Below are 12,675 nucleotides of genomic sequence, written 5' to 3' on the forward strand. Positions count from 1 at the left end.
CCTTTTGATTTATTACTTCCTGTTTGCTCCTACAGCTGGTATATATACTTACCTAGATATTTTTTGGCCATACCTTAGTATGTTGAGTTTGAAATTTTTTTAGCTTTTGTTTGTAATCTACAATATTTTTTCGCCCTTCACCATTTTGTTTCCATTTTCCCTATTTCTTTGTGTCACTTTGATATTTGTGTCCAATATACTTTACCTCTATGTCATTGCTTTTCTGTGCACATTGGTCATTGCAGTCCTTAGGTTTTTTCTTGTAGGCATTACCTGCTTTTTATTTGTCTATATAACCCCATTACATCAGGTGGCCTTTGCTCTACCCACTAGTGCGGGCTTATTGGCTCCGTTATGCCCCATCAACACTAGAGACTATTTTTGTCTCCAGTCTGTCTACTTATTTTCACCTTCAACTCTGTATTTATTTTTAACTCTATTTCGTCTTCCTCCGGATTTCACCTTTGATGCTCCCGCTGAACTCTAGTCTGTTTCTCAGTTTTTTGCCCTCAATATACGCATTTTCCTCACAGCCTTGTTTTGTAGAATGCCAGGAGCGCCCCATTTGGGGTACTTAACGCATACAGTGCTTGCTATGTTTGTACGGCTGTGAATGGCACCCGCAGTGGTGTAATTCCATACCTAGAATGGCAAGGATCTTTAAAACAGCGCCTATTGGGGTATATGCGGCGGCCTTAATTTATTGGGTCACTGCTGGATGTTGCCTTTGAAATGGATCACACGCAATAGTACTGATGTTGCTGTCTTTGACATTATACATGCCCGATACAACACATCCTGGTACACTCTGTGATACAATTAACACCTTTGGGAGTTGTTTAACTGCTCCACTCAGCACTTGCCATGGTGCCTAATTGACCTAAGCTCATGCCTTGAGGAGTCCCAGTGTGGCTCTGTTCCATACATACAATATGTGCCACCACAGCATTCTTTATACTTGGCTCCTTTTTGGCTTGCCTTTTGTGTCAACTTATGGCTGTATTAATTTGTTTTTTCTTTCCTTTATTCAGATACAGGATTTTACTTTATTTAGCTTTTAATTTACTTTATTTTTCACGATTCATTTCCCATAATACTGTTTATTCTGTTTATCTTTATGAGTATTCCTTTTCTTTTCCTTTGCTTCATTCTTTAACCTTCAATGATAGTCCTTTTTCTACAGTTGGCTAACATTCTAGTTATTTCACCCCCTCACGCTATTTCACTGTTATCCACATGGATTTCTAAGCCGTTCCCCCACTGGGCGTTACTATGGTTACGGAGATATGCTAGGCTCCGCGTGATGATGTCACTCTTTCGCTTCGATCTGTCATGAGCCCCGCACCTCCGTTCTTGGCTACGATTGATCCGGTAACCTCTCTCCCCTGCCACCTAGACTACTAGTACTGTGCCTGCCTTTACTGTTGGACTGCTCTTTCCCAATGCGCTTACTTTCTATGTCTGTCCGATTCTATCGTTTTCTCCTGAGTGCACCTCTAAATGATCGAGTGTCTTACACTGTACTCTGCCAGCTAGTGATTAGGGCTAAGCCTATTGCTGCACTTATCAAGACCCTTTGTTTTCTGTTTCTTGGTGTTTTCTGCTATTTGAAGCTAAATCATCACAGGCACATAATAGGTAAAACAAGTAGGCAGACACACATTGTTTGTTCTGGTTACTATGACTACCACTATTCTTTTTGGCGCCCTTTGTTGAGGTGGGTTTTTAAAGGGGGTGGGTTCCCATTGTCTTTTGGTTTGTTTCCCTGAGGAAGAGCACAGTTGGTGCTCGAAACGTTGGATTTTTTCCTTAAATAAATTTGTTCTGGTGTGTGCAAGCCCATTTTCTTGCTATAATATATATATATATATATATATATATATATATATATATATATATATATATATATATATATATATATATATATATATATATATATATATATATATATATATATATATATATATAGTAAACTAGTGGGATCCAGGACAGACACTTTCTTGGCTTTAAGGCAGTTTATTTACACAGGGGGGCCCATTTCAGCATACAAAACAAATCATAAAAATAAATCCTGCCCTCTGGGCACTCCCTTCACACATTGGATGAGTTCCCTCACTAACCTGGGCCCCTTGTGGACTACCAGTGGGAAAACATAAATGTTGGGGTCACCCCTGTACTCACAACACTTCTGGGGGATTAGCTCAGCCTCATGGCTTTCCTTTCAGCTCCTTAGATCCTCAGTCTCTTGGCAGCTTTCTCAATTCTGGGCTCCCTCTGCTTCTGGCAGTGTCAGGCAGCCCCCCCCAGCCCCTCTGGGAGTCCAAACAGAGGTATCCTTCCTGCTCTGTGCCCTGCTCTGAGAGCCTGTCTCACACCTGCCTATACCATTAAATACCTTTTCCACAGGACAGCCTTCCTGTGGAAAGTATGCTCCAATAGGTGAGCTGGACTACTGGAATGGATCGCCTGATCCGTTTGTTCCTTCCAGAACCCTATAGCTTCCAGGGCCAGACAGCACAACCTTTTAAACAGAGCAAACCTTCTCTGTTTATCATCCTCTCCCTTAGAGATTACATCTCCCACTATGGAGAACTTGAAGGGAAAACTCACCTTTTCTCTCATTTGTTGGGTCACTCTACCACAATATATATATATATATATATATATATATATATATATATATATATATATATATATATATATATATATATATATATATATATAAGTAGTGAAGCGTCTACACCTTTCGTCAAACCGCCCACTTCCGGTAAAGTGACAGGTGCCCCGCCCCTTTTCTGGTCTAATGCGTCAGATGTCCCGCCCCTTCCGGTTTAAGTCCCACCCACTACACCCATCGATCGGCGCTTGAGCTCCGCCCAGTACACCCCACAGGAATGTCACCACGTGACCCTGAACAACCAATGGGATGGCTTATTTAAGGGCGGCACCACATGACCCTGAGCAACCAATGGGGATGTCTTATTCAAGGGGCGGCACCACGTGACCCTGAGCAACCAATGGGGATGGATTCATGGTTATTGAGGACATGCCCGGGCATGTATAGTGTTATGCCCGGACACGTCTGTGACTAAAAAAAAGGATTCTGCGCATTGTGGTTATAGTGGTTGTTGCATTACAATCATGCCACGACGGAGGAATAAAAAACACATATTACAAAGGCAATATTTTAACCCCAGAGCACCTGGCTCTTATGGCGGTATTGAAAACCTGTACAGAGAAGTAAAAAAACACAGGTTAAAAAGAAAAGATGTAAAAGAGTGGTTAAATCAGCAAGATGTCTATGCACTGCATAAGCCTGTTAGAAAGAACTTTAAAAGAAACAAAGTTGTGGTTTCAGATATCGACTCACAGTGGCAAGCAGATCTGGTATCCATGATAGATTTGTCTAAAGAAAATGATGGTATAAAATATATTTTGACAGTTATAGATGTCCTATCAAAATATGCCTGGTGTTGCGGCCTGCGCAATAAGACAGGGACAGCGGTGGCCACGGCCTTTCAGAGAATATTTGAAGAGGATCACCGAACACCGATTAAAATACAAACAGATCGTGGTAAAGAATTCTTGAATAAAGAAGTAAAGCAGCTTTTTGATAAATACAAAATAAGACATTTTGTTTCATCAGACACTGTGAAATGCTCTTTAGTGGAACGGTTTAACCGTACATTAAAGACTAAAATGTGGCGATATCTCACAAAACGTAACACTTTTAGATATATTGATATTTTGCCCAACTTGGTATATAGTTACAATCACACATATCACTCATCAATTCGGTGTAGACCAGCTGATGTTACAAAACAAAATTCATTAAAAATCTGGAAGAATCTTTACTATGAATATTTTTCTTCTAAAAAGATTAAACCCAAATTCAAAATCGGTGATGATGTCAGAATTTCTAAATATAAAGGAACTTTTAGTAAAGGGTATGAGCAGAGTTACACAGATGAAATATTCACCATTTACGATATAAACACCAGGGGGCTCAGACCGCTTTATAAACTGAAGGATCTGGCTGATGACCCCATAGATGGCTCTTTCTACGCAGAAGAAATACAAAAAGTTCCTCCAGATCAGAATCGCATATACAGAATAGAGAAAATTATTAAGAGAAAAAATATTGACGGCATTAATCTATTCTTTGTTAAATGGATGGGTTACCCCCCAAAATTTAATTGTTGGATTGAAGAGAATCAATTGACTGATTTATAGACCATGGATGAGGGATCATTCTATATGACCTTGCCCAGCAATGCATCCTCCAAGATATATCCTGACAACACCATATCTAATTACACAACTAAATTAGCAAAAAGTGTTGACCTTCGAGGGCCATGGGAAGTAGCCCTTACAGAAATACAATACCCCCACACATGGAACACCTTTGACCCCCATGAAGGTAATTTTGTCGTTGGGAAACAGGATGATCTTTTGAAAGAGTATCATATTAAATCGGGGTATTATAACACTATTAATGAGGTTGTGAAAGCAATAAATGCGAGACTCGATAGTTTAAAAATTCCACATGAGCATATTAAACTGCGTTATGATGATTTAGAAAGAAGCGTATCAGTATCTGAATCACCAATATACACTTTTGCACCCGGAGAAAAGCTTGCCCATATTTTAGGTATGGATGGTTATATAGCTCCATACGGTACCTCTCTACCAAAAGTCAAAAAGATTTATGCAGATATAAAAGCAGGATTTTACACAATGTTTGTGTACTCAGACATAATACAACATCAACTAGTGGGCGATAGTTATGTACAACTTCTCCGGACTGTAGAAATCAGTGGTAAAAACAATGAGATAATCACACAGCGATACACACGACCAGATTACATACCTGTATGCAAACAGCACTTTGATTCAGTGGCAATTTCAATTTATTCAGACCAGTGTAAACCAGTTAAATTCAAGTACGGTAAATGCCTGGTGCGATTACATTTTAGACCCCGCAAGGAACTGTCATACTAAAAATGCTGTCCAAAAGAACGTATGGGGATCCGGCTGTATATACCCATTATTACATTACACAAAGTGGCCATGGGCTGGATGGGTTCCGTGGCAGTGAATATATGTATGGAGCAGGAATCGGGGGTCTCTTCCGCGGTTTTTTTAGGACTATCTCCCCGATTTTTCGAAGAGGCCTAGAAATTATAAAACCACATGTAAAGAATGCTGCGAGAAACATAGTCAAAGACGCAGTTGCCAATGTCTCAACAGCTGTTATGGATAGAATGACCCGACCAGCGCAAGAACAAGAAGGATCAGGCATTGCATACATAAGTAAAAAGCCAAGGAAATATAAGAGGCGTTATAATTCAGCTTTCTTAACAATGGCAACCAATAAAAGCACACAACGTAAAAGACGCCGTGTGCAGAAAACAGCTAGACGTTCACCCGGTGACATCTTTTAAGAGAGCAACATGGCTTTTGTACACGACAGTTCTGATGAATGTGCTAAATCTGAACTGGACATCTTTCAAATACCTCCTACACAGACAAGTATTGAAAAATCCCTATATGTAGAGTCTCAGCCCATAGCGGCACTTGCAGACAATGCGCCGCTGGAATTTTTTATATCAGGGAGTGGTGAATATTATTATGACCTAAATAACACACTCTTGTACATACTTTGTAAAATTGTTAAACAAGATAACACAGTTATAGGGGATGGGGCTCGTGTGGGCTTTATCAATTACCCTATAGCCAGTCTCTTTAACCAAGTGGATATAACTTTGGGTGATCGACTCATTTCACAATCTGATAATCTATATACTTACAGAGCTTACATTGAAACCCTCCTGAACTATAGCCCACAAACTCTATCTTCACAATTCACGGCCGGCTTATTTTATAAAGACACAGCCGGCCATCATCATGATAGGACGCCTAATGGGGAAAATACAGGATTCAACAAAAGGGCCCGGTTTACAGCCGGCTCAAAAACTGTAGAAATTATAGGGCCCATTTATGGTGATGTTTTTAATTCACCGCGCCTGATTCTGAATGGACTTGATCTCAAAATTAAACTATCCAGAAATAAAGACGCTTTTTGTCTGATGACTGCTGATGCTGAACACTATAAAGTGCAAATATTACAAGCGGCCCTCTATGTTAAAAGAGTGCAGGTCTCTCCAGCAGTCAGAATAGGCCACAGCCAAGCGCTGTTGACAACAAACGCAAAGTATGCCATTGATCGAGTTTCTCTGAAAGTATACAGTATACCTGCAGGCACAAGGATCACAAACCACGAAAATCTCTTTCTGGGGCAAATTCCTAAAATTGTAATATTAGGATTTGTGGATAATGAGGCTTTCAGTGGAAGCTACCAGAGGAATCCATTATGTTTCCATCATTATAATATAAGTCACGCGGCTTTATATGTTGACGGACAACAGGTACCTGGTGGGAGAGGATTTCAGCCTACCTTCCAAAATGACGCAGCAATTCGTGAATACATGGCCCTTGTACACCTTTCTGGCAAGCAAAAATCAGATAATGGGATTTCAGTGGATCGTGAAGAGTTTATGAATGGTTTTACTTTATTTGGATTTGATTTATCACCAGATCAAGAACCCGGAGCACATTTCTCTCTAGTAAAGACGGGCAATCTAAGAGCTGAAATAAGATTTGCAGAACCTACACCAAACACCATTAATATGATTGTATATTCTGTAAATGCAAACATTATTGAGATCAATAATAGAAGATAAATATTGTATGACTACAATTAAAAATGAATAACTTGGAAATTACCCACATTATGAAATCAGATGCAATTGCCCAGAGAATGTTTATGGGTGTGTTTCCATGTGATTTATTACCGCGACATAAGGTCCAACAGAAGCCTGCTGCATATATTGTAAATACAGACAGTTCAGAAAAACGAGGCCGTCACTGGATCTTGATCATTTTATGTGATAATAAGAACTCTATATTTTTTGATAGCTATGGGTTATCACCAGAAAATGTTGTATTTCCTAAGGATTTTATACAATTTTTAAAAAGAAATTCTACAAGAATAACATACCAAAATAGACAGCTACAGGATACTGTTAGCTCATACTGCGGTCATTACTGTATATTCATGTTACACCATATAGCCCGTGGTGTGTCTTATAAAAATGTATTAAAATTCTTTAATAGTGATTTTAAAAGAAATGATAGAATAGTAAAACATTTTGTAAATAAACGTATGCTGTATTTAACATTTAGACTTAGACAGTGTTGTCATAACAATCAAACATGTATACCGTATTGTGAAAACACAGCTATGATCTGTAACTGATACTATTAAACTATACAATAAACTTATTTAATAATGGACAACATTTGTGTGTATTTTCTAAAGCAAAAGTGATACATGCTAGTTTGAGATGCAAAGGGGGGGGGGGGGGGGAAGTGTGACCGTTTCAAATATATAATCACTAATGACAGATGTATGCCCTTTGGCCATCAGTAACTGACCAGAAACAAAAGACAAAAGCACATATGCTATATCAATTATATTGGCAATAAGTACCACATGTGTCTGGGAGATATGACCTCGGGAACTGGCCAGAAACAAAAGACAAAGCACATATGCTATATCAATTATCTAAGCACTCAGGACACTCTGTGTCTGGGGACTCTTGACCACAGGAACATGATCAGGGACAAAAGCATATACAAATTAGCAACATATGTTTAAATGGTATCTAGTCTAATTAATTATAAGTTGAGGGGGAGTGTTAAATATGGTAATATCTAAAACTTATAATTTAAGCAGACCCAATAGCAGTGCAGATAGTTTTGGGGCGTAATTTAGGCCTAGCCAATCGCAAAAACAAGGCATCTATGGGCAGTAATACAGGATGGCCATAAATACAGCGTACCATGAGACCTGGACAATACAAAAGTTTTATTCACAGAAACATTTTTCTGACGATAAAAAAACAAGGTATGTATTATTTTATATCTTTCATATTTTTATACTTGTAGATTTATATATATATATATTTTTTTTTTAGTTATACCTTATTAATTGCTATATATATTTTTGTAATTGTTATATACAGAACATTTTAATCGCATTTATTTCTTAAAATTAATTATTATTTAGTTATTTGATGGCTTTTGTTCTATATTTTGTGCAACTAAAGCTTATTAAAATGTTATACTTTTATGTTCTGTTTATGCACATCATTTTAGTATACTCTGTAAACAGCCTGTTGTTCACACATAGAGGGCTGATGGTTTCCTAAAATTTAGACTGTTTTTCAGACGCTTATTTTAGTATATATTATAAGGATAACGTCCCAGCGTAGATTTATAAGTCTGTTAAATTGATGTAAATAATGTTAGTATAGCTTCAATATTACATTACATTATTTGTATTGTGTTGTATTTCTAGATGTCTCAACACAGCGCTAATAGCATGTTTAACAACTTTGGGGACATTACAGATTCTCAGTTAGGTATGTTTTTACTTTATCTTTCTATGTAGCTATCTATCATCTATCTATGTGTCTATCTATCTATCTATCTATCTATCTACCTGTCTTTACTGTATGTTTGATACAGTAATCATTGTTTAATTAGTAAACTTGCTATCTTTTTTTTTTATTTATTATTTCATTTTTGTTATAGCGGCTGTTATGGATGTTGTATTACCACCATTGCCCTATTCACAAACAGAAGATATTTTAGGACTAACAGCTAGAGGTAAGCGTACTGTATTGTTTGTACATTAATCACAGTTATTAGTATAGGGCTCAAATATAACGTATGATATCATAACCACGGCGCTTAGAAAACTATATTTTTATTTTAGACCTAAACATTCTTGACTGTGCAACTCTAAAAGAGCCCGACATTGAGATCATTGCGCATAATGTTGAGAGCCGTGCAACACACAAAAAACCATCACAGACTGAAAAAAGGGGGAAAACATTTCGTGAGTGTACATTAATAAGACATGTTGTTGCTTTGTTTTTGTTTTGTTTTGTTTTTTCACCAAGGTACCTAATTAGTTTATGATTTTGTCTCTTCAGGTAAAAAAATCAAGGCAAATAACGCATCAGAAAAGGAGAATATTCCCCCTGTAGAGCGTGTTTTGATGCCTTCAGCCCCACGTAAAGTAACCCAAGCTGAAATACACAATAGAACAACTAAAACATGTAAGTACAGAACTATAGCAAACTAATCTTCTTTTAAATAGTATTTACATTTTTTTTAATTCTATTTTTTCTTGTCTCTTTACAGCTAAGAGAAGTAAAACAGGCCAGATATCTGATACAAAAGAAAGAAGAGCAACCAAAAACATCACAAATCCTGTTGTTCCTGGACTCCACAAAACAGAAGTCGTTAAATCAAAGCCATTACTAAAAAATGATTTTAATGGATCAATAAGGACCTTGCCATTGTCTCCAGTTTCTAATCTTGATGAATCTACATCACAAGCTGTCAAGGGTGGTGAGTCAGCATGTATAATACCAAGTAATGTTATCAGGTATGTTCCAAAGCAGTCTGTTATACAGAGCACACCTTTAGCTGGTAGGGGTGTAAGTAATGTGAAGAGGCAACTCACATATGAAAATACCCCACCTGCTAAACAAAAAACGCGTCGCAGAAACACAAACAGAAAACAGTTTAGATGTTGCGTTACCAGCAGAAGGCCTGTATACTCACATTTTACATTTTACAGGTCTTAGAACTTGGAGTAAAAAAGTACAGAGTGCATTGAGTCATATGGGGAGTCTAAACCACAGATGGCTTAACATGGTTAATTTTTTAGGGCACCTTAACAGACAGGCCATGGCATTAGGTAGTACGGCGCCTGAAGAGTCTAAGGGTGCAGAGATAATAGCTGTTTCTGAAAAGTACACAAAATTAAGTAAGGTTCTTAAGGCTTTTGAAAAAGAAATAGGTGAAACAGCATGACTAAAAATGGTTGGTGGTGGTAGGTTAGAAAAATTTCCCAAACTGTCTGTGAACAGAACTAAAACTATCAATCGGGCTGTTAAAATGTTAATAAGTGCCAGGGCTACTTTGAAGGCTAGGGCACATAGACGTCTTTGTTGTAACAATGCAAATCTGCATGCTACAACATCGACTTCTTTACCCATTCAATCAGGGGTCCTCAAAACACATGACACACCACACAAATCTGATAGGTTACAAATACAGGCCACGCAACAGAATAGTGGGCGCAGTAATGTACAGGACAGTGACCAAAGACTGTGTTTGGAAGCTGTTAATGCTGATCATGATCAAAATACTGGTGTATATTTAGATGCTATTTACCATCAACAGAGAGACCTAGCCAACTTTAACGGTGTTATGTATATTGACCATTTTAGATTTATAAACTTAGACAGAATACACTCATTTGTGGATGCTGTTAATGCTGTGCATTCCAGTATTCAAAATTTACTGAACAGAACCTTACCAGACATAGCACCAGGAGATTTTGTACAGTTGCGTCTTGAGGGTGGGAATGCTTTTGACCCTGTATATTCCACAAAACAGTCTAGTGAAGCTTTTAATGCTGACACTTTTTTGAATTGCATTGCGAATGCTTTACAGAGTAATGCAGAATGTCTTGCTGGCAATTCTCTAAAACTTGTGGTAGTAGTGATCAGGAATAGGCGCGGTGGTGTGAAAAAACGGTTGCGTGCAATCCCTTACAGCAAAATTATCAGTGGTAAAAAGCAATGGTTGTATGATTTTAACAATTATACTACAAATCTGTGTCTGGCAGCCAGTCTATACGCCTTGATGGATAATGATGATGTCGGTGATGCCGTTTTACTAGAACGTGCCAAACAGTTACACAGGGTTCTAGACATACCAGAGGATCAGCTAGTGTCTTTTAATGACATTGCGGAGTTTGAAAATTACTTAAACGTTAACATTAAAATTCTGTATTTCAGTCAGGGGCGCTGGCAGTTTTATCATACAGGGGCGGCATCCAGAGAAAAGATTTTATTTGTTTTACACCATGAAAACTATTATTATGGTATTAAAAATGTGAAAAGTTTTATTGGTGAGTCATACTTTTGTGAGAGATGCAATTCTGTGTATCACCACAAGAATAATCATGGCTGTCAGCAGTTTTGTAAAGCATGTCATAGAATGGATTGTAGGGATGAAATAGGTATTCAGCCTAGGTGTTTTAACTGTCGTGTGTTTTGTCGTTCAAAAGACTGTTTGGAATTGCATAGACAGCTGGCTCTTGATGACGAGAGCATTTGTAGACTTAAAACGTTTTGTGACTCCTGCTACCGATATGTGTGTAATGGGGATGAGCATAAATGTGGTGGGCTGCGCTGCAGTGTGTGTGGTGTGCGTGTTGGGAAATTTGACACACACATTTGTTACATGCAAAAGTGCAAAGCACAAAAAAGGTGTGAAAAATACATTATCTATGATTTTGAATGCATGCAGGAGACAGGCACACACATTCCAAATTACATCTATGCCGCAAACTTGCACGGTTCCCCCGCTTGGGAGTTTGAAGGTAACGACTGTGTGCAAAAATTTGTCCAGTTTTTTACTAGTGGCGTATTTGACCATTACACATTCATTGCACACAATGCAGGGAGGTACGATTCGTATTTTATTGTTCAAGAACTGATCAGGGAAAAACTCCAAATACAAATAATAAATCAAGGGGGTAAACTGTTGTGCGTAACACTACCTGATTTGAAAATGCGGTTCATAGACTCTTTAAACTTCCTGCCCATGAAGCTCAGTAAATTACCAGAAGCTATGGGCTTTTCAGGGTCCAAAGGTTATTTTCCACATTTTTTTAACACAGAGCAAAATCAAAACTATATTGGGCCCATGCCAAGCATCAAATTTTATGGTACAGATTACATGATGCCTGGTGAGAAAAATGAATTCATGACATGGTACACAGAACACAAAGATGACACATTTAATTTTCAGAAAGAACTAAAAGCATATTGCAAACAGGATGTGGAGGTTTTAAGAAAGGCCTGTGAGTGTTACAGAGACAGGATCATGGCAATGACAAAAAAGAAACGTACATATTACTGTAAGCGTAAAAAGAGGCGTGTTGTAGTCCGTAGATCTATTGATCCTTTTCAACTTGTTACACTGGCATCTGTCTGCATGGCTATGTACAGATTTAAATTCATACCATTAAACACTATAGCCATTGTACCAGGAGACAATTACCACAAGACACAAAAACGTTTTTCTACACCGGCTATCCAGTGGCTTTTGTATGTAGCACATACAGAAAATATTCCTATACAGCATGCATTAAGGGGTGGTGAAAGGAGGGTTGGAAGGTACTTTTTGGACGGCTATGCTTTTGTTGATGGTAAGCACGTTGCTTTTGAATTTCAGGGCTGTTTTTATCATGGTTGTCCTGTTTGCTACAATGAGGCTGACTCCAATGATGTAACAAATTCAACATACGGACAATTATACTACACATTTTTGGTTAAAAAAAGATATCTGCAAGAATGTGGCTTTATAATTCGTTTGATGTGGGAGCATGAATGGCATGAAATGCTTGAAAAGGATGAACGGCTTAAAGAATTTATCCATAAAATGCAGTTTCCAATACCCCTGGATCCCCGTGATGCGCTTTATGGCGGTAGAACAAACGCTATCAAACTGTATCACAAAGTA

This window comes from Xenopus tropicalis, chromosome 5 (assembly GCF_000004195.4).
Source record: "Xenopus tropicalis strain Nigerian chromosome 5, UCB_Xtro_10.0, whole genome shotgun sequence".
NCBI classification, from domain to species: Eukaryota; Metazoa; Chordata; class Amphibia; order Anura; family Pipidae; genus Xenopus; species Xenopus tropicalis.